Source organism: Hemitrygon akajei, chromosome 24, assembly GCF_048418815.1.
Source record: "Hemitrygon akajei chromosome 24, sHemAka1.3, whole genome shotgun sequence".
Taxonomy (NCBI): domain Eukaryota; kingdom Metazoa; phylum Chordata; class Chondrichthyes; order Myliobatiformes; family Dasyatidae; genus Hemitrygon; species Hemitrygon akajei.
The window spans coordinates 34,278,979-34,305,943 of NC_133147.1; the positions used below are offsets into that span (position 1 = coordinate 34,278,979).

The 26,965-nt window shown below is 44.2% G+C and overlaps 1 protein-coding gene across 1 annotated transcript in view; it reads left to right on the forward strand.

The window, feature by feature from the left end:
• Positions 1–26,965, forward strand: part of LOC140715696 (neural cell adhesion molecule L1-like) — a 341,600-nt gene that overhangs the window by 28,238 nt on the left and 286,397 nt on the right. The window contains 1 exon segment of the mRNA XM_073028066.1: positions 6,029–6,151. The gene's annotated coding sequence lies outside the window, so the exon portion shown is untranslated.

The following is a 26,965-nucleotide window of genomic DNA, read 5'->3' on the forward strand; positions in this document are numbered from 1 at the left end:
AGTAGGCTACGGTCAATTATGGAAAACCCTGAACATCCTCTACATAGCACCATCCAGAGACAGAGAAGCAGTTTCAGCGACAGGTTGCTATCGATGCAATGCTCCTCAGACAGGATGAAGAGATCAATACTCCCCAATGCCATTCGGCTTTACAATTCAACCGCCAGGAGTAAGATATGTTAAAGTGCCGGGGTTAGGACTCAATGTATTTAAGTAAACTACTTAAGAACTTTTTAAAAGCTATTATTAATGCTTTTTGAGAGGGTGATTTTAGATGCATATCATATTTTTACTGAGTTAAGTATTGTATGTAATTAGTTTTGCTACAATAAGTGTATGGGACATTGGAAAAAATGTTGAATTTCCCCATGGGGATGAATAAAGTATCTATCTATCTATCTATCTATCTACTTCCATTTCCATGTCCCCCGCCTCCTGTCTGTGGTGTTCTCCTAGCAGGTTGCCCTGGGGGCTATCTGTCTGACATACTCATGGATGTTTCGCATTTCTTCCAGGAATTAACACTTCCAAGTTCCTGTCCTCCTCTATTCTCCTCTATAGTTGCTCGATGTTGGACTTTGGGTGGAATCCTCCATGTTTCCGGTTCTTGATGTCAGCAGCTTCCAGTTCATTCCTTGGCCAGCACACTACTGTGGCTGGGTATCTCATGACTGGTAGGGCAAATGTGTTGATGGCACTGATCTTGTTCTTCCCATTCAACTGGCTTTTTGGAGCCTGTCTCACTCTTTGGAGGTACTTGGATGTTGCAGCCTTCCTTGTGTTCTCATTGTGGCTTCTATGTGCCTGCAGGATCCCCGGGTATTTTTAACTGTCCTGAAGGTGTGTGGCCTTCAGGTAACTTGACTCCTTCAGTCTTAATGAGTTTGCCTCTTTTCACTACCACCTGGCTACATTTTTCCAGTCCAAATGATATCCCTATGTCTCTGCTGTACACCCTTGTCAGGCGGATTAGTGAGTCAATGTCTCTTTCATTTCTGGCATACAGCTTGATGTCATCCATGTACAGAGGTAGCTGATGGTCACTCCACCCTTGAGCTTGTACCCATATCCACTCTCTGAGATGATCTGGCTGAGGGGGATTCAAACCTATTCGGAACATCAGTGGGGATAGTGTAAATTCCACATCTGATGGTCTCTTGTGCTATTAGCTTGTTAAAGTCTAGCATTGCCCTTCAGCAGTCCATTGAGTTCTTGATGAAGTTCCTTAGTGTTTTGATGACCTTGTGCAGAGACAGGCGATCCAGGATCCATTTGTGGGGCATTGAGTCGTATGCCTTCTGGTAATCGATCCGGGCTATGCTTAGGTTGGTGTGCTTGGTTTTGGAGTGTCACCTTGTTTACCAGTAATCTGCTTGGAGCCTCTTGTTCCATTGCCAATGCCTCTCCGAGCAGGGCTCAGGAACGTACACACATTTTCCTTCAGCTTGGTGGCTGTGATGCCTGATAGGACAGGCTGTTGACAGGCAGGTTATAGGCCAATAGTTTGATGGTGTTGCTCCTTTAAGAGGACCTTCCTTCCTTGAGTTAGCCAGTCAGGGTGGGAGCCTGTTTCAAATAGGTGGCTCATTTGAGCTGCCAGCAAGGTATGTAATGCTGTTAGTTTCTTCAGCCAATAGGCATGGATCATCTCAGGCCTTGTGATGTCCAGTTCTCCATACTTGCTACCCGTTGCTGGACATCTACTGCGGTGATAGATAGATAGATAGATACTTTATTCATCCCCATGGGGCTGGTTCTTCCTCTGGGAGGTTGCAGAGGCCATTGAGCACTGGTGTTATATGATGCTTCTTTCTCTCATATACTCTTCCAGTATTCCTCAGTTGCTGCTTTTCATTCAGGTACTGGCACGTTGTTATTCAGGAACTGTGTGAATACTTTCTCTGATTCTTTGGAGAAAAGTGCATTGATTTCTGTATATAGTTAAGTTAATTAAGTAGTGGAAAAATAGAAATAAAAAGTGGAGAGGTAATGTTCATGGTGCAGTCTCCATTTAGGATTTGGACGGCAGCGGGGAAGAAGCTATTTGTGAATTACTGAGTGTGTGCCCTCAGGCTCCTGCACCATCTTCCTGAAGCATGTCGAGCAGGATGGGGGTCCTTAATGATGGACGCCACCTTTCTGTGGCATGACTCCTTGAAGGTGTCCTGGAAGCTAAGGAAGCTAGTGCCCATGGCGGAGCTGACTAAGTTTACAACTCTCTGCAGCTCACTTCGACCCTGTGCAGTAGCCCCCTCATAACAGTCAGTGATGCAGCCAGTTAGAATGCTCATCATAGTACATCTGTAGAAGTTTGCATACCAAGTCTTCTCAAACTCCTAATGAAATGTAGCTGCTGTGTGCCTGCCTTCTTTGTAGCTGCATCGATATGATATATGTAGTGCCCTGCTTCACGTCTTTACTGTTATGCCTTAGATATTTCTTTTAGCAGCTCTGTAAGAGCTGTTTCTCCTGCTTTCAGCCTGTTTGGGTTATTGTTGAGGATGAGGGATGAATTAGAGCCATCTAATCAGCAGGAGGTTTTTCTTAGTGGGAGACAATAAAGTTGGTCTTGGGCTTTTGTTCGAGAGATGAACTGAGAAGACGCTGGGGAGAACTGGTCATAGCATAGGATCTGGTGGGGGACCCGTTTTTTCGAGAAGGATTGCAAGTGATGTTCAGAAAGTGGTGCGCGCTTTCACATTGACCGAGGGACCAGGCTGTGAGTGAGAGAAGTTCAAGATGAGCTCCAACTTGTGCACATTTGACCGTTTAATTAAAATGGGCCCTTTTCTTTTTGTTATCTTTACTAACCCTTTAGTTATAATTCATAAATATAATTCCTTTAATCATATGCAGTGTGCTGTCTGTTATTTCGTGGCATTAAATTGTAAGGGGGTAGCGAGTTACACAGCATCCACGTAAACAGGGGTGGGGGGCCTTTCACCTCAATCTCACACGTTTGGTGGGGCTGGAGACTGGTTTCCTTGTCTAGGGAAGACAGAGTGTTTCATATATCTGCATTGAGACATACAGTGAATTGCGTCATTTGTGTTAACAAGCAATGACCTAGGGATGTGCTATGTGCAGCCTGCAAATGTTGACACGCATTCAAACGCCAAAACAGCATGCTGACAAAGCTCAGCAGAACAACACAGAACACAACAAAACAACAGCAAAACAAGCCCTTCCTCCCCACACACACACACACACACACACACACACACACCCCTCCATCTCCAGGGTCGGGCTTCAAATTCCAAACCTCCAATCGAGGTTTGGGCTCCAATCTTCGATATTGACTTCTGGGCGAGGTAATGATGGGTACCTCGGAATCTGGGCTCGCTGATCACCCTTTGTGCCTCCTGCTTGCGTGGCCTTCAAGTGCAGAAGCCTTCTAATCTCTTGACTATGAAAACCAAATCCAATGCTTGTTCTTTCCATGGCCTCATGGTATTAAAATAGCATCCTTGCCATTTGGGTCAGTGCTCTGCATTGTGACCAGTGCTTTTCTGTATATAAAATGTGGGTGTTTGTATGCCACTCTAACTTTCGAGATCTTTTGTACTCCAGGTTAAGAGAATGGAAAAAGAAATGGCAGATGAATGCAGTGTAGGGAAGTCCACGGTTATGCACTTTGGTAGAAGAATTAAAGCTGTAGACCAGGGGTTCCCAACCTGGGGTCCATGGCATAAAAAAAGGTTGAGAACCCCTGTTGTAGATTGTTTTCTAAACAGGAAGCAAACTCAGAAATTGGAGGTAGAAAGGGACTTGGGAGTTAACTTGGAGGTTGAGTTGATGATGAGGAAGGCAAATGCAATGTTAGCTTTCGTCTTAAGAGGACTAGAATATAGAAGCAAGGATGTATTGCAGAGGTTTTATAAGACATTGGTCAGACCACATTTGGAGTATTGTGAGCAGTTTTGGGGCCCTATCTAAAAAAGGATGTGCTAGTATTGGTGAAGGTCCAGAAGAGGTCCATGAGAATGATGCCAGAAGTGAAAGGGTTAACGTAGGAGTGTTTGATGGCTCTGGGCTTGTACTTGCTGGATTTTAGAAGAATGAGGAGGGACCTCATTGAAACCTATTGAATATGGAAAGGCCTAGGAAGAGTGGATGTTCCCAATAGTGGACAATTTAAGATTAGAGGACTCGGCCTCAGAACAGAAGGACAGCCATTTAGAATGGAGATGAGGAAGAATTTCTTCAGCCAGAGGGAGGTGAATCTGTAGATTTGCCACAGACAGTTTTGGAGACCAAGTCATTGGGTGTATTTAAGGTGGAGGTTGATAGGTTCTTGATCAGTCAGGGCGTCAGATGTTCTGGGGAAAAGGTAGGAGAATGGGGTTGAGCGGGAGAATATAGGGTCATATTAGAACGGCAGAGAAGACTCGAAGGGTCGAATGGCCTAATTTGCTGCTGTGTCTTATGGTCTTGTGCTCTTATCTCTTGATCACAACAGGATCATTTGGAAGATAATTTTGCACCAGTTAGAGAAGGTCTCTTGACCCTACAGCACCACTTATTGGATCACAGAGCAACACAGCATGGGTACAAGCCCTTCAGCCCAACTAATCCACGGTGAACATGGTGCCCATCCATTGATTCCCAATATCCTGTGTTTGGCCTGTATCCTTCCTAGGATCTGCCCTCTGTGTACCTGTCCAAATGCTACCTGTGTGGTACTCGACCACTTCCTCTAGCAGCTCGCTCCATCTACTCACCACCTCTGCATGGAAGAGTTGCCTCTCATGTCCCCTTTAAATATTTCCCTTCTTACCCTAAATCCGTGCCTGAGTTTTAGACTCCCCCACCCTGGAGAAAAGATTGTTACTGTCCACCTTGTGTACACCTCTCATAATTTTAAATATTTCGATAAGGTCACCCTCTTTCTCCTCTGCTGGAAGGAATTAGATGCTGTTTATGTTGTAAATACATGCTGGTGTTTATGTTTTCATGCACATTCCATAGCTGTACCTTAACCTCTAACTTATTTTTATATAATTCTTTGTCTTTAGAACTGTTTCAAAGTTTTTTTTTGTTGTTGCATGTTATGCCAACACACCACAGCAAATTGGAAGTATGTGTAACTGTATGTGGTGAATAAGGTTGATCCTTGATAAAGGCCTGGGTTGGCTAATCTTTCCCTGTAACTCAGGCCCTCTATTCCTGGCAATACCCTTGTGCAGCTTTCCCTGTAGGATTCAGTTGGATTATTACACACCAATCCTTTTTTTTTCACCTTATTTCCCTCTGCCAATTATCATCATATTGCTAGATGGCCTTAATATGCTTAACAAAAAACACAATTCATTTCAGTTTTAGTAAACTAAACCACTCTGGCCCTGTAACTCCAAAGATTTACACATTTGCTCTGCCCCAGTGGATGGTTCCCTGTTCCTGTCCCCCTCGAACTCCAACCAGAGGAAAAGATCTTTCAGCAGTTTTGTTGGAATAAATGGATTTAGAGCAAGCTCGAGTAAGTGAGAATCAGAAACATAATAACCATAGAAAATAGAGCAGAGAAATAGGCCGTGCCGAACCATTTAAACTATCCACTCCCATTTACTTGCTCCGGGACCATAGCCCTCACTACCCTCCCATCCGTGTACCTATCCAAACTTCCCTTAAAACCTGAAATTGAGCTTGCATGCACCACTTGTGCTGGCAGCTCATTCCACACGCTTTTGGCCCTCTGAGTGAAGATGTCTCCCCTCAAGTTCCCCTTAAACTTTACACCTTTCACCCTTAACCCATGACTTCTAGTTGTAGTCCCACCCAACCCAGTGGAAAATGGGTAATTGGATGGAGCAACACAATACAATGCAAATCCCGATTAAGGGTCTAAGTCCAAAATGTCGACTATTTATTCCTTTCCATAGATGCTGCCTGGTCTGCTGAGTTCCTCTAGCATTGTGTATGTGTTATTCTGGATTTCCAGCATCTGTAGAATCTCTTGTGAAATTGAACAGAATATTGACTTTGACTGAAAGGCCTCTCCTAACCTTGAGAAATGGAATTTATTTTACAGCTTGGCTGCTGTCTGCTGAAAGTCCGTCAGCACAGGAGTCCACGTGTGACCAGGAGTGAATTTGCTGTATGATTTCTCTCATTGAAGCGTCTTCTCCTTTACCCTCCACATTGGACTCTTAAGGTATTCAGATGCATTTTTTTTCCTGAATGTCACTGATTTATTTGACCTGCCTGGTGAATGCTTGAATTTTGCGCTCATAAATTATCGCTGGCATGTGAAACATTTCCACAGGTAACCCACCAGATTTGTCACCGTTGCAGTTTTTGTTCACCAACAAATCCTTCAGAGACAGGAGCCTTAGGCAAATCGAGTACGACAGTCTAATTATAGAGCGCACCTGCAGAGCTTTGTTTCGACCGTTCCTGGAAAGGCAGTTGTAACCGTGAATGAAGAATCATTATTGGACAGCTTATCTGAATGTGTGTGTCTGTCTGCACGGTTCTTTTCTGTATTAACGTATTTTTGTGCGTGTATTTGTATTTTTTTAAATCTATGCTGGAAAGCCACAGCAGTGAAAGCAGACGTCTCATAGAATTCATACTGGTGCTTGGAGCGGCTGCCAGAAGTGAAGCCCTGAGACAATTGTAGTTTAATAAATGCTGAGCTGAGCTGTCTCTGTTGTGGAGAGAGAGAGAGAATACACAGAGACATGGTCTGTGAGTCACGCACATGTACCGGTAATTTTTGAGGCTTGGTATTCGACACGATTCCATTAGGTTGTTGGAGCATTTGGTTAATAGTTGCGGGCATGCCATATGGGCTCCGGTATCATGGCAACATTTGTGGGCTGCCCCCCATAACATTCCAACACGGTGCAGGCCCTTCAGACCAGAATATTGTGCCAACATTTTAATATACTCTAAAATCAATCTGACATAGCCCTCCATTTTTATATCATCCATGTGCCTATCTAAGTTTATTAAATGCCACTAATCTGATTCTACCAACCCCTCCCCACCCTTGCCTGGGCGTTCCATGCACCTACCACTCTCTGTGTATAAAAAAAGAAAGAAAAACCTTGCCTCTGATGTTCCTGATATACTTTGCTTCAATCATCTTAAAATTATGCCCTTCATATAAGTCATTTCTGCCTGGGAAAAAGTATCTGACTATCTGACTATTATGATCTTGTACACCTCTATCAAATCACCTCTCATCCTCCTTCACTGCAAAGGGAAAAGCCCTTACTCATTCAACCTAATCTCATAAAACATACTCTGCAATCCAGGCAAACATCCTGGTAGATAGATAGATAGATACTTTATTCATCCCCATGGGGAAATTCAACTTTTTTTTCCCAATGTCCCATACACTTGTTGTAGCAAAACTAATTACATACAATACTTAACTCAGTAAAAAATATGATATGCATCTAAATCACTATCTCAAAAAGCATTAATAATAGCTTTTAAAAAGTTCTTAAGTCCTGGCGGTTGAATTGTAAAGCCTAATGGCATTGGGGAGTATTGACCTCTTCATCCTGTCTGAGGAGCATTGCATCGATAGTAACCTGTCGCTGAAACTGCTTCTCTGTCTCTGGATGGTGCTATGTAGAGGATGTTCAGAGTTTTCCATAATTGACCGTAGCCTACTCAACGCCCTTCGCTCAGCTACCGATGTTAAACTCTCCAGTACTTTGCCCACGACAGAGCCCGCCTTCCTTACCAGCTTATTAAGACGTGAGGCGTCCCTCTTCTTAATGCTCCCTCCCCAACACGCCACCACGAAGAAGAGGGCGCTCTCCACAACTGACCTATAGAACATCTTCAGCATCTCACTACAGACATTGAATGACGCCAACCTTCTAAGGAAGTAGATCTCCTCTGCACCCTCTCTAAAGCTTCCATATCCTTCATATAATGAGGCAACTGGAACTGAACACAATATTCCAAAAGGGGTCTAACCAGGGTTTTGTAGAACTTCAATATTACCTCATAGTTCTTGAACTCAATCTTCCAACTAATGAAGGCCAACACAGAATACACCTTTTTAACTAGCCTATCAACTTTGAGTGATTTATGGATGTGGACCCCACGGTCCCTCTGTTCCTCCTCATTGCTACGAGTCCTACCATTAACCCTGTACTCTGCTTTCAAATTCAACCTTGCGACGTGAATCACTTCACACTTTTCTGGGCTGAACTCCATCTGCCACTTTGCAGCCCATCTCTGAATCCTGTCACTGTCCCATTGTAACCTATGACAAATATTTACATTATCCACACATCCTCAGACTGTGTTGGTCGTTGATGCAAATGACACATTTCATTGTATGTTTCGATGTACATGTGACAAATAAAGCCAAGAAAATATATTATTTTTAAATATATACAGTGGATTCTGGTTAATTGAGTTGCAATTAACCAATTAAGTGGTTGTCTTAATTAGCTGAAGCTTCATGGAAATAGTTAAAAAGGTATAAAAAAGATAAACTACCATTTAAGTGAGTAACAGATTATGTATTTAAATTAAATACAGAACAAATTAGAACACGATCAATACCATTACAGTACTATAAAATTGTGTATTTGTTTTAATAGTTATCAATGGAGGAATTCATCCAGTGTTCTTTTAATTTACTGTAAATGAACAAAATCAGCTCAGACACCTAGTGCAGGTAATGAACTGCCTTCATACAATGCTTTTGATGATTGCATTCTCCAAATTTTCTTTTTTGTTGTAAATTTCAAGATGATTATCGATACCTTCAAATTCTTCGTAGTTCCTAACTTGTTGAAGTAATGAAATAGTTTCCTGCTGCTGACTGTAAGGAGTTTGTCTGTTCTCCCTGTGGCTATGTGGGATTCCTCTGGGTGCTTTGGTTCCCTCCCAGTTCAAAGACGTACTGGTTAGTTGGTTAGTTAGTCATTGTAAATTGTCTAGTGATTAGGCTCGTATTAAATTGGGGGAGATTCCTGGGTGGCATGATTTGAAGGACATTTTCTATGCTGTACTTCATTGGTCGCCAACCTCCTTAAGCCCAAGATCCCCTACTTCGGCCTTAGTGAAAGGCAAGATCGACCTACTAAATCGTTTAAACACACGCATGAGCACGGGGCAGAAGGGACAGGAAGTGGAGCCCCACAGCCCCGGAAGCAGTCTCTCTTTACAGGCAGCTTTCCGTAGCGGGACTGTTGCTATATTCCCATTATCTTAATTAGTATTACTTTATAATGCTCACATTACACCACCTTTAATTCTGTGTTTCATTATTTAACTTTATTTCAACACGAAAAATAAATGAATAAAAATTGACTGTTGCACTCAGTGTGATGACTGGGGCTGAATACTTTACACTAGTTCCCTGAAATTTGGCTCATAACTACAGACAGCCAGTTTGAGACAGTCTATGAGGTGTCTGTCAGTAAGAGAGCTCTTGTACTAAGATTTAATAATTTTCATCTGACGTCCTGACAGACTGGATATTTGAATGGACAGTTTACTTTGTTAGACTGAATGTTGAACCTGCCACGTTTTTCAGGTGTTTTGTATTGGTAAACTGTTACTGAGACACTAGTATAAGTTTCAGAGGTACGCAAGCTAATGACACCACTGTTTTTTGTTTCCCAGTTCTTTAACATTTGGGAAGTGATGGAATTTTAAGGGGGAGAAGTGTTGTAATGTAAGCATTATAAGGATAGGTTGATGCTGATTAGGATAATGGTGATGTAGCGGTGCTCCCGCTGAGGAGAGCTGTTTGTGGGGAGAGGTTGCTTCCGGGTTACGGGGTTTTGCTTCTGGTCATTTCTGCATGGCGCGCATTTTTCTTTTTTTTCTGCATCTGCTGGGAAAGTCTCAAAGATCGACCTGTCGATCGCAATCGACTGGTTGGCGACCACTACTGTACTTTAATCAATCAATCAACCAGTAAGTAAATACATTTTCACTGCCAGATGATTCTGGTATCTCCAAGCCACAATGCTTGAAACTGTAGTGAGCAAAAGAATTCTGAATCGTCTTGCTACTTATTTCTCACCAACTATCAGTGACAAAAATCACTGCTTTTTGACACCCACACATCCGATGTATATAAAAACTTTGCTCTAAGCACGGTGTACTGTTTAATGGCCACAAAACTGCAAGCCACTGACACTAGTTCGAAACTGTTCAGCGACAGTCTCCTGTTCCAATTAAGTGGCATGGTGTTCTGAATAGACAAAAGGAATTCTGGCTATTTTCTTGATTAGTTTTTGTTCTTTAGGAGTTGTCCCAAATAAGTAGCTGCCTAATTAACTGATGGTCCAATTAACTGTATTTGGAGTGGATGCCAAACGGACAGCGGTAGCAGACTCAGACAGAACATTTTAAAGGCATTTAACTAGATGTTTGAAAGTGGAAGTGTGGGGTGGTGAGAGTAAGATTAGTGCAGTTATGATGGGCCATTTGTTATGTTCTGTGCAATTATTATTTTTTGATATCACACATAGGAAATGAGTATTGTATTAATGGGTGTTAGTGCTGTTTGATCAGTCATATTTTCTTAACTGGTTTCCAGGTGGCTTCAGTAGATAAGCCACATTTGCAAATCCTTCACGTTACTGGAAATTTTAAAAGGCATTCTATGCGCACACAATCTTTGTGATTCTTGCTTTTAAGTGTTACTGTGCACTTTGTGAGTTTAGAATCAAATCAGTTGAATGTGACATTGCTGTTGTTTAAATCGAGTCTGATGGTTTTTTAAAAATTAAGTAACTAAATTGTCCACAGGCCAAGATGTAACTGCGGTATATTATGTATTACTGAGACTGTGCCTTGGTTCTTGACTCTCTCTTGGCATCTACTCTGACAGTCTGCCACCCAGTTCAATTTGACTTCCCATTCCAACATGTCAGTCCATGGCTCCCTCTAATGACACGATGAGGTTCCGCTCAGTCGAGAGGAGCAACATCTCATTCCGTTTGGGTAGCCTCCAATCTGATAACATAAACGTTGATTACTCCAACGTCAGGTAATTTCAAACACCACCTCCCTCTTCTCCCTTTTTCCATTCCCCATTCTGGTTCCTGTCCTAGTCCTTCTCTTCTCCTCACCTGCCCATCACCTCCCTCTGGTGCCCCTCATCCATCCCTTTCTCTCACGGCCCATTGTCCTCGCCTGTCAGATCCCTCGTTTAGTTCTTTACCTCATCCACCTACCAGCTTCTCACTTCATCCCCCTCTCCCTCACCCACCTAGTTTCAACTATCACCTGCTAGCTTGTACTCCTTCACCTCTACCCACCTTCATATTCTGGCTTCTGTCTCCTTCCTTTCCAATTCTGATGAAGGCTTTTGCCCCAAAACGTCAGCTGTAGATCTGTCTAACCGGCTGAATTCTGCCAGCATTTTGTGTCTTGCTTAAGGTTTCCAGCATTTGCAGAAACTCTAGTGTTTATGATTTGCTACCTCCAAATCATTTATTGCTATTTATACTTAAGAAGAATTGAATATAGAGCCATCCTGTTCTGATTGCTTGCATTATTCCCTTATCTAAGAAACCAATTTACAGCTGAACCGACTCCAGAAGTGTACTCCTTTAGATGTGGCTACTAGGATGCAGTGTTCTAGTCTCAGAATCAGGTGTAAAATCACTAGCATATGTCGTGAAATTTGTCATCTTGCGGCAGCAGTACAATGTAATACTTAATAAAAGCTGTAAATTACAGTAAGATGTGTGTGTATATGTGTATTTTAAAAGTTAAATAAGTAGTTCATAAATAGAAAAAAAGGTAGTGAAGTAGGTTTTATGGGTTCATTGTCCATTCAGAAATCTGATAGCAGAGGAGAAGAAGCTGATCCTGAATCGTTGAATGTGGGCTTTTAGGCCCCTATACCCTCCTCATTGATTGTAGCAATGAGAAGAGGGTAGGCACAGGGTGACGGGAGTCCTTAATAATGGATGCTGCCTTTTTGAGGCATCGCTCCTTGAACATGTCCTGGATACTGGGGAAGCTAGTGCCCATGGGAGTTGACAGAGTTTGCAATTTTCTGCAGCTTATTTTGATCCTGTGCAGTGGCCCTCCGTCCATACCTTACAGTGATGCAGCCAGTTAGAATGCTCTGTAGATATTTGTCAGTGTCTTTGGTGACATACCAAATTGCCTCACTAAAGCTATGTGTAATCTTCACAAAAGATTTGGCATTCTCTGGGTGGGGGGGCAGGGTAATCCACCCAGGATTCCTCTGCCAGACCATTTATTTCTGCTCGGGGCACAAACTCAGATTTATCTGTGACATTAACAGTGAAGAGCAACGAACACAACCTAACAATGTGGTGGGGGTAGCTGCAAGTGTCACCACACATTCTGGTGTCAACATAGCACACCCACAATGCTCCTCCGAACACAACAAACAATGAAACAACAGCAGCAAAACCCACACACCCATCTACACACATGCCGAGGCCTCCGTTAGTCAGAGTTGACCATGGACGTTGCATCCCAGCTGTTTGGATACGCAAGCCAAGGCAGTACAATATGGAGAGCAGGTTATGGCTCATGTAGCAGGCTCCCCCTCTCCACATATCCAATGAACCCAAAGGAATGGCAGAGACCGATACAGTTTGGCACCAACAGTGTCAACGCTGACTAGCAGGAGTTACGATTTAGCTTTGAATTCAATGTAGGACTGCATTATAAAGCCTTCCCCATGAGTGGTATATCACAAGGCAGTGGAAGTTTGAGATCAGAGTTTTCCTTGTCCTTTATGAGCTGCCAACCATGGCCAATGACCATCTGCTAGAAGTGACTGGTTTTAAGGTGCAAGTAGCCCTTGCCCCTTCTATCAGTAGAAGCGGTTCCACTGGGCTTAGTAGCTAAGCCCCACGTGAAGGCCAAGAGTTGGACTTGGTTGTTAGAGGCTGTTTGAGGTGCACGGCATTGGGAGTATTTAATAGGGAGTGGGAGCTTATCCTCATTACCACTCCTGCCTGTAACAACCTTAAGGAACCACGCTGGTACAGTCCTCAAATCCTTGGACAAACTGTCCTTGGCCTCAGACGTTGAACCTCCGACTATCCCAGCTGACTTACTCAGATTCAAGAACCGGGGCCTCCGGTCATCGGCTTCTTGCAGACTTAGACTCAGATTCGCAAACATCGGACCTTCGACTGCCCCAGCTGACTCACTCAGATTCACACACCCGGGCCTCCTGCAGACTCAGACTCTCAGACATTGGGGCTTCAACTTCCCCAGAAATTTGCAGACTTGGGTCTCTGGCTATCGGGCCTCGACTTCCAGACTTCTGATTGACCTTTGGGCTTCGATCTTCAGTACGGAGCCCAGTACTTTCTGAGGACAATGAATGTGGACCCGGACTCCAGGCCTCGAACTCTGGACTCCGAGGTCAGGAGGATGATGAAAACCTAAATTCTATACCTGTTCTTCCTGAATTCTCTTGGTATTAAACTAGCATTGAAGTAATTTGGGTTAGCTATGCCATGTGGGATTTGGCTGTTGACGAGTGCTGCAGAATCAGGTTTACTATCACTGACATATGTCGTGAAATTTGTCGCTTTGCAGCAGCGGCACGGTGCAAGACTTAATATATGCCATAAATTATCATCAGGAATATGAAATAAATATATGTCAAATTAAATAAGTAGTGAATAACAATGAGGTATTGCTCATGGGTTCATTATCATTCAGGAATCTGATGGCAGAGGGAAAGAAACTGTTTCTAAAATGTTGAGTGTGTGTCTTCAGGCTCTTGTACGTTGTCCCTGATGGTAGCAATGAGAAAAAGGCTTGTCCTGGTTACTGAGTGGCCTTAATGATGGATGTCACCTTCTCCATAGATAAAATGCAATGTTTATATGCTGTGCATTTGTGATGCTCCACACATCTTAACGTTTTCTAACAAGTGTTGTCTACTCTTGTATGTCAGGGGTAACTTGTGATGTTGGAAGGACCCCGATTGTGTATTAGGGTGAAAACGACAGGGATGAAACTGTCTACAGAATTACAAACATTGGACTTCCCAGTGGCCACGCATTTCAATTCCACTTGCCTTTCCCATTCCCACACGTTGGTCATGGCCTCCTCTACTACCACGATAAATCCACTTTCAAGTTGGAGGAGCAAATCCTTGTATTCCGTCTGGGTAGCCTCCAATCTGATGGCAAGAACATCAATTTCCCCAGTTTACAGTAATATCTGCCTCCTTCCTATCAAAGTTTCCAAGCACATTTATTATCAAAGAATGCATAACTGATAGACTTTGAGATTTGTCTGCTTACAGGTAGTCATGAAGCAAGAAATCCAAATAACCCTTTTTTTTTAAAAAGACCAAAAACCATTGCTCAGAGAAGGAGAGAAAGAAAAAAACATTAATTATGTAATCAATAGAAGCAACCATATTGCAAACCAGTCTGAGTCCCCAGACCCGCTCCCAGAGAAGCCGGAGTAGACTCAAGAGTCAGTCCCAGTTCATCACACCAACAGGGCAAAAACCCAACAGCCGGATCATTCACAGCCTCAGTGCTGCAGAGGAAGGAATGAACATTCATGGGAGAGTGAGCCAAATTAGCCTGACCCTTGCCTCAGTTCCTGGTGATCGGGCTACCAGACTATCTGTGATGGCGCTTAAATTTTCCAAGCACCGGGGTAGTGCCTCGTTCTAGGACCTGAACCCTGGCGCCATGATACACTTGGGCCACATAGCCCAAGGCCGTTCTCAATCTCACCAAATCGGCTCCACGCTTGCACTGATCCCACCTCGCACCCGGGTTAGGTGGACAAGTATCAAAGCTCTTCTGCTTCGACTCCTCTCCGAATTGCTCACTCCGTCTCCAGCAGTGATACCAACTCCATCTGTAAACCCAGCTCGAACACATTGCGCCTCACAATGCCCCAGCACAGCTCGTTCCCTGAACTAACTTTGCCTCTGTCTGCCTCCTCACTGTCTGTTTGCTTCAGAAAGGATGTTACAAGAAAAGTTTTTAGTGGAATGTCTTCCGAAATACCAGTAAGCTGTCGCACATCTTCAGTAGCACCATCTTAAACTGGAAGTCAATTCCCCATTCAGGCTCTTCTCTCACCCCTGCTCTTTACCTGCCTATCATCTCTCTCTAGTTTCCCCTCCTCTTTCCATTTCTCCCATGGTCCACTGCTTTTCTCTCAGATTCTTTCTTCCTCAATCCTTTTGCTTCTTCCAGATTCTTACTTCAGCCCCTCCCCCACCCACCCACCTTCCCCCTCACCTGGTCTCACATCACTTACCACCTCCCGGCCTCCTACTTCATTCCCTCCTTCCCCAACCTGGTCTCACTTGCCACCTGACAGCTTGTACTGCTTCCCTCCTTTTCCCTCTTCCCTTCCAGTCCTGATGAAGGGTCTTGGCCCAAACATCGACTGTTTGTTCCTCTCCAGAGTTCTTCCGGCACTTTGTGAGTTGCTCTGGATTTCCAGCATCTGTAGAATCTCTTGTGTTTAGGAATTATAACCTATTTTTGTTTTTCAAATAGTATCACTCAGACCTCTAACGTGCCTCAGGGCTTAATAATGGAACAAAAGTAACATCCATTAGAATCTTGCAATTGATTTTTTTTCATTGTATTTGAATATTTTAAACTCATTGTCTGGTTCCTCCTCATTTGGAGCAGGAACCCAAGTTGTTTCATGGAGATATATTTATTCTGGGCTGTCAGGTCAGCAGGATAGGCTGCAGTCTACCATCACTGCAGGACTTGTTCAAGTCCATAACAAGGAAGCGAGCTGGACACTACCCACCCAGCAAACTGCCTTTTCCAAAAGCTGCCTTCTGGAAAGTGCCAGAAACTAGTATCTTCCTTAATTGCAGTGCGTGACCATGACGTCTTACGTACCTTGTTATTCCCTTCACTCTCCACGGAGCTTTGCAGAACTGCCATCCTGGCCGTTGGATCTCACTGTCGATCTCATCCACCCAGTCTGCTGGAGCTGACCGCATGCTGGGACAAGCCTGTCCCTATCTCACCGGGGTACGAGGCCACTTGCTACCCTCACCTCGTTTAGCCTGCCTGTCGAAACGATGTACTGGCCTCTGGCCACTGTTGCATGCAAACAGCTACTTGGAACCACAGGTGAGAGTTAAGTGTCCGGAGGGGGCCAAAGGTGGGAGAGCTGCCCTGGAATGGACATAACAAGCCCCGTAACTACCCCTACCTGGACTCCCCATACATCACTTTAATCTTTCACTTAATATTTTATGTAATTCTTTATTTTTAATTATTAAATGTTATTTTTTTGTTGCATGTCACACCCTGGCCAACACACCATAACAAATTCCTAATAGTGGCAATGTATGTGGTGGATAAAGTTGATCCTTAATATCTTAAACACATCCCAATTTGCATCTAGTTTCATTCTTTGTGCCAATTCAGGACTGAGGGTGTGCCACCAGTGTAGAGATGATTGGAGACTAACTTTATTTGTCACGCTATACAATGATATGCGTTGTTTCCGTCAACCTGAGGATGCTCTGTGAGGAGCCCCACGAGTGAAGCCATGCTGCTGGTGCCAAAATATCATGCGCACAGCCCTCGCCCGTGCATATTTAAAATGTGGGAGGAAACCAGAGCAGCCGGAAGAAATCCATGTGATCACAGGGAGAACGTACAAGACAGCGGCAGGAACTGAACCATTATTGGTGTGCACTGGCGTGGTAAAGTGATTGAGCTAACTGCTACACTGCTGTGTTGCTCACTGGTCTGAGAGCTGTAGTGCGAGGATTCTGTTGCACGTTAAGTATGACCTACTTGGCACATATCCTCTATCTCACCCCACCCATTTTTGTAAAGATAATTACATGTTAATTAAATATATTTGAATCTTGTATCAGAATATATAACATGAGAAGCTACAGATTTAACTGAGAATATTTTAATTTGGATAAAGCATAAATACCACATTAACAGAATGCTTAGTGTTAGTCTGTGGGGGGGGGGGAGGGTTGGAGGAAAAACCACATCTTCACAAAGGACACTGATGCAGATGACTTGCTGATATTGAAACAATTCTTTGGGGACCCTGGCTGCACAGTGACTCACTGCACAAACCCATTCAGGCACTCACTCACTGAGCAAATTAACACAAAGGGCAAAATTATAGCAAGTTGTAAAAGGCTTTAACCCTGTGGATTGCTGAGTTAGCCCGTTCTCCACGGTGTGGAAATAAGACCGCATCAGAAACCGCCATCCGTTTGATTAGCTTTCATAGAGGGAATGAGAAGTTCTGTGCCTAGTTCACCATTATTAGATGGGGGCATGTTTTAAAAACACAAGAGATTCTGCAGATCTCAAACAGGAGAAAGCCTGCAGACGCTGGAAATCCAAAGCAACACACACAAAACGCTGGAGGAACTCAGCAAATCAGGCAGCGTCTATGGAAAAGAATAGATAGTCGACATTTTGGACTAAGACTCTTCAACAGGACAAATGGAGACTCTTTTTTTTCTTGGCAGCCAACTAGGGCGGTGACAGTAATGTGGCGGCTAACGCACACCTTACAGTGGCAGCGATCGGGCTTCGATTGCTGCCGCTGCCTTTAAGGAGTTTGTACGTTCTCCCCGTGACCATGTGGAGCTTTCTCCAGCTGCTCTAGTTTCCTCCTACATCCGAAAGATGTAAGTTGTGAGCAGCTGAAGCATGGCGGTACTTGCATGCTGACCCCCCCCCACCCATCCCATCCTCGACTGTGCTAGTTGGTTACACAAATGGTGCATTTCACTGTATGTTTCAATGTACCTGTGTCAAATAAAGCAAACATTTGTAAGTAATGTGGGTGTCAGTCCTGAATTGGGATGGAGGTGAAAGGAATGGCAGATCTCTTTAAAATCTCTTGTACTTTGGGTCATGTTTTGAAATAGGTCAGAGCTGCAGTTGGTGAAAAGGGTAGTGAATCTGATATTTGGCTGCCATTAGGAGGGTTAGGACCATGCTGCTTGTCACTTACTTGGGTGATCTTTTATCTCTTCATCTGAACGCAAAGAAACAGCTGAAGGTGTTTAATCTATGGAGAGGGATGGGTAGGGAGTGATTTGTCTTTGGGGGGGGGAAGGGGAGGTTGAGTATCCAGCTGAGATCATTGAACGCATTAAGCCTGAAGCTACTCGTATCACCAAAGAAAGAGATGAAATGATAAACACAAGGTACTGCAGATGCTGGAAATCGAGAGCAATACACACAATGTGCTGGAGGAGATCAGCAGGTCAGGCAGCACCCAAGGATGGGAATAAACAGTCAGCATTTCAGGCCGAGACCCTTCTTCAGGACTGGAAAGGAAGGGGGAAGATGTCAGAATAGGAAGATGGGAGGAGGAAAACAAGAAGTACAAGGTGGCAGGTGATAGGTGAAACTGGGAATTTACTAATTAACTAAAACGTGGGAATTTTCTGAAATTTCTGAAGAAGGGGCAGCAGGGTAGTATGGTGGTTAGCACAAAGCTTTACAGTATCAGCAATCAGGGTTCAATTCCCACCACTGTCTGTAAGGAGTTTGTATGTTCTCCAGTTACCTCCCATATCCAAAGATGGTAGCGTAAATGGTCATTGTAAAGTGTCCTGTGATTAGGCTGGGGTTAAATTGGGGAGATTGCTGGGCGGTCGGTGCAGTTCACAGGGCCAGAAGGTCCTATTTCATGCTGAATCTCAAAGTAAATAAATTCAGAGAAAGCGGAGGATGGTGAAATGGGGACTGCATGGAGAACTGGTCACCACAAAAGTGAACGGGCTTGGCCATAATTAAAGCATTTCACTCCTGACAGTAATATCTCATTATCAATCTGTAAATGATATTATAAATTGAGCATTAAAATGTAATCCTGCTTGTTACCAAGGGCAACATGTGGATCAGTGAGGAAGCTCCGTCCTCCTCCTCTGGGGCTGCATCTTTGTTATTGGCTAGCTGCTGGCCTTAATGCTCCTCGACTGTAAATCCGTGTCCTTCCTGAGGCAGTGTTCTTAAATGTTTCCCCAAGGGATGCGCCTTCATACAGGCAATTAACAAGCAAGCACGGAAAAAAACATTGATCTCCAAGCCTTCAGAAATCCATTTAATTTGTGCGTTTTTCCAGACCTCATCTGCTTCTGAACTTTAACAGAGCTAGCAAGGGCAGTTTACGTGGAATAGATTGGTTTTAATCCAGATTGGAACCATTTCATATTTATTTTTAATCTCAGAATCATCTTCGTTATCACTGACATACCAGGGTGACTGGCCTAAGGTAGAAGGAGTCAATCTTAGAAAACCTAGCTCATTTATTTTTCAACATAGTCCCCTCCTACATGTACACACTTGGTCCAGCGGTCGTGGAGAATACGGATCCCTTCTTTGTTGAAGTGGTCCACAGCAGGGGTGATTGATAAGTTCATGGCCTAAGGTAGAAGGAGATGAGTTATACAGCTCTCCTTACATGCACGTGCAGTTCAACTCTTTGGTTGAAAATGCAGAACGTTTAAAGTTTCCTTCTACCTTAGGCCACAAACTTATCAATCACCCCTGCTGTGGACCACTTCTGGAGGTCCAAGATGCCGACTTCTACAAAGAAGAAAGAAGGGATCAGTATGCTCCACAACTGCTGGACTAAGTGTGTAAATGTAGGAAAAATAAATGTGCTAGGTTTTCTAAAATTGACTTCTACCTTAGGCCACGAACTTATCAATCACCCCTCGTATGCCGTGGAATTTGATGAGTTAAGTAATTATATAAATAGTGCTAAACTAGTGTTTATGGGTTCATTGACTGTTCAGAAATCTGATGGCAGGGGGATGAAGCTGTTCCCAAAATATTCAGTGCATGTCTTCAGGTTCTTGTACCTCCTCCCTGATGGTGGTAATGAGAAGAGGGCATGCCCTTCATAATGGGTGCCACTGTTTTGAGCCATTACTTTTTGAAGATGTCCTCGATGGTGGGGGTGCCAGTGCCCAAGATGGAGCTAGCTGAGCTTACAACCCTCTCTGCACTAGGAAATGATGAAACCAGTCACAATTCTCTCTATCTCCTGCGTGGTGGGGGAACCTTAATGATGGATGCTGCCTTCTTGAGACATTGCCTGAGGGGGTGGTGGGGGGGGCCTAGTACCTATGATGTTTACAACCCTCTGCAGCTTTTTCTAATCCTGTACATTGAGCCTCCATACCAAACGGCGATGCAACCAGCTGAAATGCTCTCCATGGCGTATCTGTATATATTAGCTCAAGTATTTCTGTCATAGCTATGGGAATCTGGTGTGACAGTACGATCCCACACAGTATATCACACCCAGAATGTCCATTTCCCACTTCTCAGACAACAGAGGAGGAGATATCTGCTTCTACAACCACCCTGGATTGGCGTGATTCACAAGGAGGGTGGAAGAATGAGGAGAGCTTTGATAGAGATAGACAAAATTGATGGGTGGAGATAGGGTAAACACAAGCAGCCTTTTTTCCACCGAGCTAGGTGGAGACTAGAACTAGAATTCATAGGTGTATAAAAGGTAAAATATTTAAGGGGAACATGAGGGGGGAACTTCTTCACTCAGAGGATGGTGAGAGAGTGGAACTGCTGAAGTTTGGATAAGTACATGGATGGGAGTGTGGCTCCATAGGACGAGGCAGAATAATAGGTTCAGTGTGGACTGGATAGGCCGAAGGGACTGGTTGTGTGCTCTGTGGCTATGACTTGAGTTGGTTGCAAAGAGGACATGGATCTGTATGATAAAAAAAAGATTGGTTTGGGTGAGTAGATATCAGCAGGAGGACATTCAGTCTCCTGTGCCCATGCTGGGTGAGTGCGTAATATTTTGTCTTTGGTACCACGGATCTACAGGTACCCATCCAGCAATCTTGTTTTGAATTTATTCCGAGAAGTGGCCACAAAATTTATGTAGTCACACACAAGTTTAGTGGAAACCTCTTTCACCTCCTTTTCACAATTTAAAAGCTTCGACTGAGAAGAGAGGCCATTCTCCTTATCCTTCCATATTCTTGTTCTCTTACCTTTGACGTTATTAGAGGCAATTTTTCTTCTTTGTACCCTTGCCACAAGCCTCCACGAAGCCACTAAAAACTGGCCCCAATATTCTTGAAGTAATTGAAGTCTCTTGCCCCTTGTAAAACTCCTTTTCCCCTCTGAGCAATTCACATCTGCTATGGTGCCCGAATTGTCTTTGTTTATGGTGATAAAATTCAAATGCAGTCTTCTCAGGGCTCATGCGGAAGCCCTTCCTGAACGCTGATCTGCGCTCCCCTATGAAAAGCCCAAGACATTCCTTTCAAGTCTGGTGACAGAACAGCTTTCAGAGAAGTCAGGAGAAACGTCATTAGACCATATATAGGATAGGATATAGGAATGGATTAGGCCATTTGGCCCATCGAAATTGCTCTGCCATTTCATCATGGCTGATCTATTTCTCTTTCAGCCCCAGTCTCCTGCCTTCTCCCTTCATTCCCCGACTAATCAAAAATATTTCAACCTCTGCCTTAAATATACCCAATGATTTGGCCTCCACAGCTACCCATGGAAATGTATTTCACAGATTCACCACTCTTTGGCTAAGGAAATGTCTCCGTGCCTCTGTTCTAAATGAACATCCTATTCTGAGGCTGTGTCCTTCTGTCTTGGACTTCCCATCATTGGAAACATCCTCTCCACATCTTCTCTATTGGGGCCTTTCAGCATTCGATAGGTTTCACTGAGATTCCCCTCCTTCATTCTACTGAGTTTCAGTGAGTACAGGTCCAGAGCCATCAAACGCTCCCCATATGATAAACCTGTCAATCCTGGTATCATTTTCGCGAATCACCTTTGAACAGTCTCCAATGTCAGCACATAAGGGGCCCAAAACTGCTCACAGTGCTCCAAGTGAGGCCTCATCAGTGCCTTTAAAAGCCTCAACATTACATCCTTGCCGAGACATTAAGAGGCCAAAGGCACAAACAATTCAGGAACCGTCTGTCTGATAATGATCTCTGACATGTGTGACTGGGCAGCAAGCATTACCGATTACATAAGAAAAAACAATGTTGAATGTACCTGATGCTCACTGGCACTCTGAACGACTACCATGCACGAATCAAAGAATGCAACACAACAGCAAGCATGTAAGCTCTCCCCCCAGGTGAGCAGCCACTGACTGTAACAGCAGCAGACATGAGAAGGACTTCACAGAGTCTCAACACCCCACCCCTCCCCAATAAGGTGGCCAGGCCTCGCAACATACCAGGCTGAGTACTTAGGGAGTATGCACACCAGCTCATTGACATCTTCAACACTTCACTCATCCAGGCCATCTGGGCTGCTGTCCCCACATGCTTCAGATATCATTCAGAACAAAAGAACTCTGTACGTTCCAAACTAAATGACCACTACCCAGTGGCACTGACGCCAATCATCATGAAGTGCTTTCAGTGGCTGATTATGGCACGTTTTCAAAAACTGCGTTCTGGCTACATTGGACAGCCTCCAATATGCTCACCGACAGAACCACTCTAAGACAGATGCCACAGCATCAGCCGTGCAGCTGGCCCTAACACACCAAGTAAACAAGGACGTTTATGTTGCTTCTAGATTTCAGTTTGCCATTCAGCACTATTGTCTCACAGACCCTGGTGAACACACTCCTCCTCCTCGGTCTAAACACACCACTGTGCTACTGGGGATTCCTAACGAACAGACCTCAGAATGTCAGGATTCACAACTACTCCTCCCTCTCCAGCATCCTCCACACAGTGCCCCCCCCCAGGGCTGAGTGCCTGAGCACATTGCTGTAACTCTGCTCACACATGACTGTATGGCCAAACACCCAAGTAATCACATTGTCAAATTTGCTGATGGCACAACAGTGGTAGATTCATCACCAACAAGGGTGAGGCGGCCGACAGAGAGGAGGTGGAAGAGCTTGAGGCCTGGTGCCAGGCAGGTAACCTCTTCCTTAATATCAGCAGGTCAAAGGAGGTGGTTATTGACTTTAAGAGAACTCGCACCATTCACACTCTCCTTTAGATTGATGACACAGCAGGGGAAACTGCAAGCAATTTCAAACTCCTCGGAGTACACATCACACTCAACCTCACGGTCCCAGAACATATCCTGTATGGTGAAAAAAACTCAGCTTCTACTTTTTGAGGAGGCTGAAGAGAGCTGGATTTTACACATCTATGCTCACTTCACTCTGCAGCTGCACTGTAGAGAGCATCCTAACATGCTACGTCACTGCATGGTAGAGAAACTGCACTGCAGCAGACAGGAAGCCCCTGTAATGGGTAGACAAAATTGCCCCAACACTTCACCAGCACCAACCTACCTGCCAGCAAGGACATACTGTATGTACAGCAGTAACATTTTGAAGGATCCAACCCACCCTGCTCGTGGACTGCTTGTCCCACTTCCATCAGCAGGAGGCTATGTAGCATTCACACCAGGACCACCAGACTCAAAAACAGTTACTTTCCCCAAGCAGTATGGCTGATCAACAACTCCACGCAGTCACTCCACCAATAAAGCCTAACATCACTTTATGGACATACAATCAATCCACGTATACAAGCTATTTTATGTATTTGTTGTTATTGTGTTCATTTATCTTTTGTGGTACTTTTTGCATTGCATTGTATCAGGAGTAATAATTATTTTTCTCTCCTTTACACTTGTTTGCAGGAGAAGGCATTAAGTAATCTTGATTATTGAAATCTCTGTTCCATGTTCCCATTTGTATGTGTCAGTTCTGATGGAAGAATGAATTGGGAGAGAACATGGGTAAACATGAATTACAGGAAGGATATTAATAAGGTTGAAAGAGTGCAGAGAAGGTTTACCAGGATGTTGCCGGGACTTGAGAAACTGAGTTACAGAGAGAGGTTGAATAGGTTAGGACTTTATTCCCTGGAATGTAGAAGAATGAGGGGAAATTTGATAGAGGTATATAAAATTATGATGGGTATCGATAGAGTGGATGCAAGCAGGCTTTTTCCACTGAGACCAGGGGAGAAAAAAACTGGAGGACATGGGTTAAGGGTGAGGGGGAAAAGTTTAAAGGGAGCATGGGGGGGGGGGGGGCTTCTTTTCACAGAGAGTGGTGGGAGTGTGGAATGAGCTGCCAGATGAAGTGGTAAATCTGGGCTCACTTTTAACATTTAAGAAAAACTTGGACAGGTACATGGATGAGAGGTGTATGGAAGGATATGGTCCAGGTGCAGGTCAGTGGGACTAGGCAGAAAAATGGATCGGTATAGCCAAGAAGGGCCAAAAGGCCTGTTTCTGTTCTGTAATGTTCTATGGTTCTAACTCCTAGAACAAGGGTTTCTAACCTTCCTTATGGCAATGAGCCTTGTCATTTACTAAGGGGTGCGTGGACCCCAGGTTGGGAACCCCTGGTCCTAGAATTCACTGCACGGAGTGTTGTGTTCTATTCTGGTTTTGCTATTATAAGAAAGATGTGGAAGCTTTAAAGAGTGTGCAGAGGAGATTTACCAGGATGTTGCCTGGATTAGAGGACATGTACTATGAGGATAGGTTGAGCGAACTAGGGCTTTTCTCTTCACCATTATGAAAAAAGCATGGCAGCATCTTTACCTTAGAAGTTTGCAAAGATTCAGCATTGACAAACTTGCATACGAGAACATAGTGACTGGCTACATCACAGCCTGTATGGAAATACCACTGTCCTTGAATGGAAAATCCAATAGAAAGTAGTGGATGCAGCCTAGTCCATCACTCCCCACCATTGAACACATCTACAGGGAGCACTGTCTCAAGAAAGCAGCATCCATCATTAAATGCCCCCCCCCCCCCCCCCATCCAGCCCATGCTCTCTTCTCACTGCTGCCATTAGGAAGAAGGCACACGAGCTTCAAGACCCACATCACCAGGTTCAGGAACAGTTACTACCCCTCAGCCATCAGGCTGTTGAACCAGAAGGGATAACATCATTCAACATCTCTTGCCCCATCACTGAACCTACGGACTCACTTTCAGGGGCACTTCATCTCATGTTCTCAATTTTTTAAATATATTTTTATTGAAGGAATGACACAATACAGAATACATAATGGATTACATTTTCCTCTATTTTGCTTTTATATCTTACTCCTAAACAAACCTCCCCTCACCCTTGCTCCCCGAACATACCATGGCAGCTAATGTATTTACAATACAACACTTCACAAATACAAGCCATACCCCCACACTACTTCAAGACGAAGGCCCACACACATCTACAACATGTCAGATGATCCAGAGTACACTCGTATTACAATTCATCAACCACCCTGTGAGGTAAACCATATGTGTGCTAAAAGGGAGGCAACTTCCCAAGTACAATCAAATGCCCTCAACTAGTAGGTAATTCCTTAAGACTCCCAAAATATGACAAGAAAGATCCCCATTTCGAATACAACTTTTTTCACAGACCACCTCAGAGTGAATTTAATCTTTTCTAATTTCAGATAAAACATTATGTCATATTCTCAATTTTTATTGCTTATTTACTATTATTATTTTCTCTTTTGCATTTTCACAGTTTGATGGGTGTTTTTGTACTCTGGTGGTTGTCTGTCCTGTTGGGTGAGGTCTTTCATTGTGTTTACTGTGATTGCCCACATATATACTTTGAACTTTGAAGCAAAGGAGGATGAGAGGTGACTTGATAGAGGTGTAAAAGGTGATGAGAGGCATAGTTTGAGTGGACAGTCAGAGACTTTTTATTGGGCTAATATAAGGGGGTAAGATGATTGGAAGAGAATATAGGGGAAATGTCAGAGGTCACACACAAAATGCTGGTGGAACACAGCAGGCCAGGCAGCATCTATAGGGAGAAGCACTGTCAACGTTTCAGGCCGAGACCCTTCGTCAGGACTAACCGAAAGGAGAGATACTAAGAGATTTGAAAGTAGGAGGGGGAGGGGGAAATGCGATATGATAGGAGAAGACCGGAGGGGGTGAGATGAAGCTAAGAGCTGGAAGGGTGATTGGCAAAAGTGATACAGAGCTGGAGAAGGGAAAGGATCATGGGACGGGAGGCCTCGGGAGAAAGAAAGGGAGGGGGTGGAGCACCAGAGGGAGATGGAAAACAGGCAGAGTGATGGGCAGAGAGAGAGAGAGAGAAAAAAAACAACTAAATATGTCAGGGATGGGGTAAGAAGGGGAGGAGGGGCATTAACAGAAGTTAGAGAAGCCAATGTTCATGCCATCAGGTTGGAGGCTACCCAGCCGATAGAAAAGGTGCTGTTCCTCCAACCTGAGTGTGGATTCATCTTGACAGTAGAGGAGGCCATGGATAGACATATCAGAATGGGAATGGGACGTGGAATTAAAATGTGTGGTCACTGGGAGATCCTGCTTTCTCTGGCGGACAGAGCGTAGGTGTTCAGCGAAATGGTCTCCCAGTCTGCGTCGGGTCTCACCAATACATAAAAAGTCACACCGGGAGCACTGGAAGCAGTATACCACACCAGCCGACTCACAGGTGAAGTGTCGCCTCACCTGGAAGGACTGTCTGGGGCCCTGAATGGTGGTGAGGGAGGAAGTGTAAGGGTAAATGTCAGAGGTGTTTTGTTGCTAAATGGGTATGTGCGTGGAATGTCCTGCTGGGGGGTGGGGGGTGGTAGAGACAGATACATTAGGGACATTTAAGAAATTGATAGGAAAATGGAGGAAGGAAGGATTAGATTTAACTTGGAGTACATTAAAGCATTAGCACACTTCATGGCCTGAAAGGCCTGTACTTTGCTGTACTGTTCTGTTTATATCTCAGGAAAGGCACGAACCCACCTCTGCGTGAGTGTTTGAGGGCCAGGTGTACATTTCCAGAATTCCCTCGCAACTTCGAGGTGCTGGCTTATTCCTGAAGCCCTCTTGCTGGAACTTGATTCTTCCCCTTGGAGTGCTGAGAGAAATCCGACTGGCACCTGAGAATTGTCCTCGGGAAATTTTTCTGCTTGTACCACAAAGACTGGCTCCCTCAAAGTGAGGAGGGGTCGGGAGGCAAGACAAAGCCATTGATC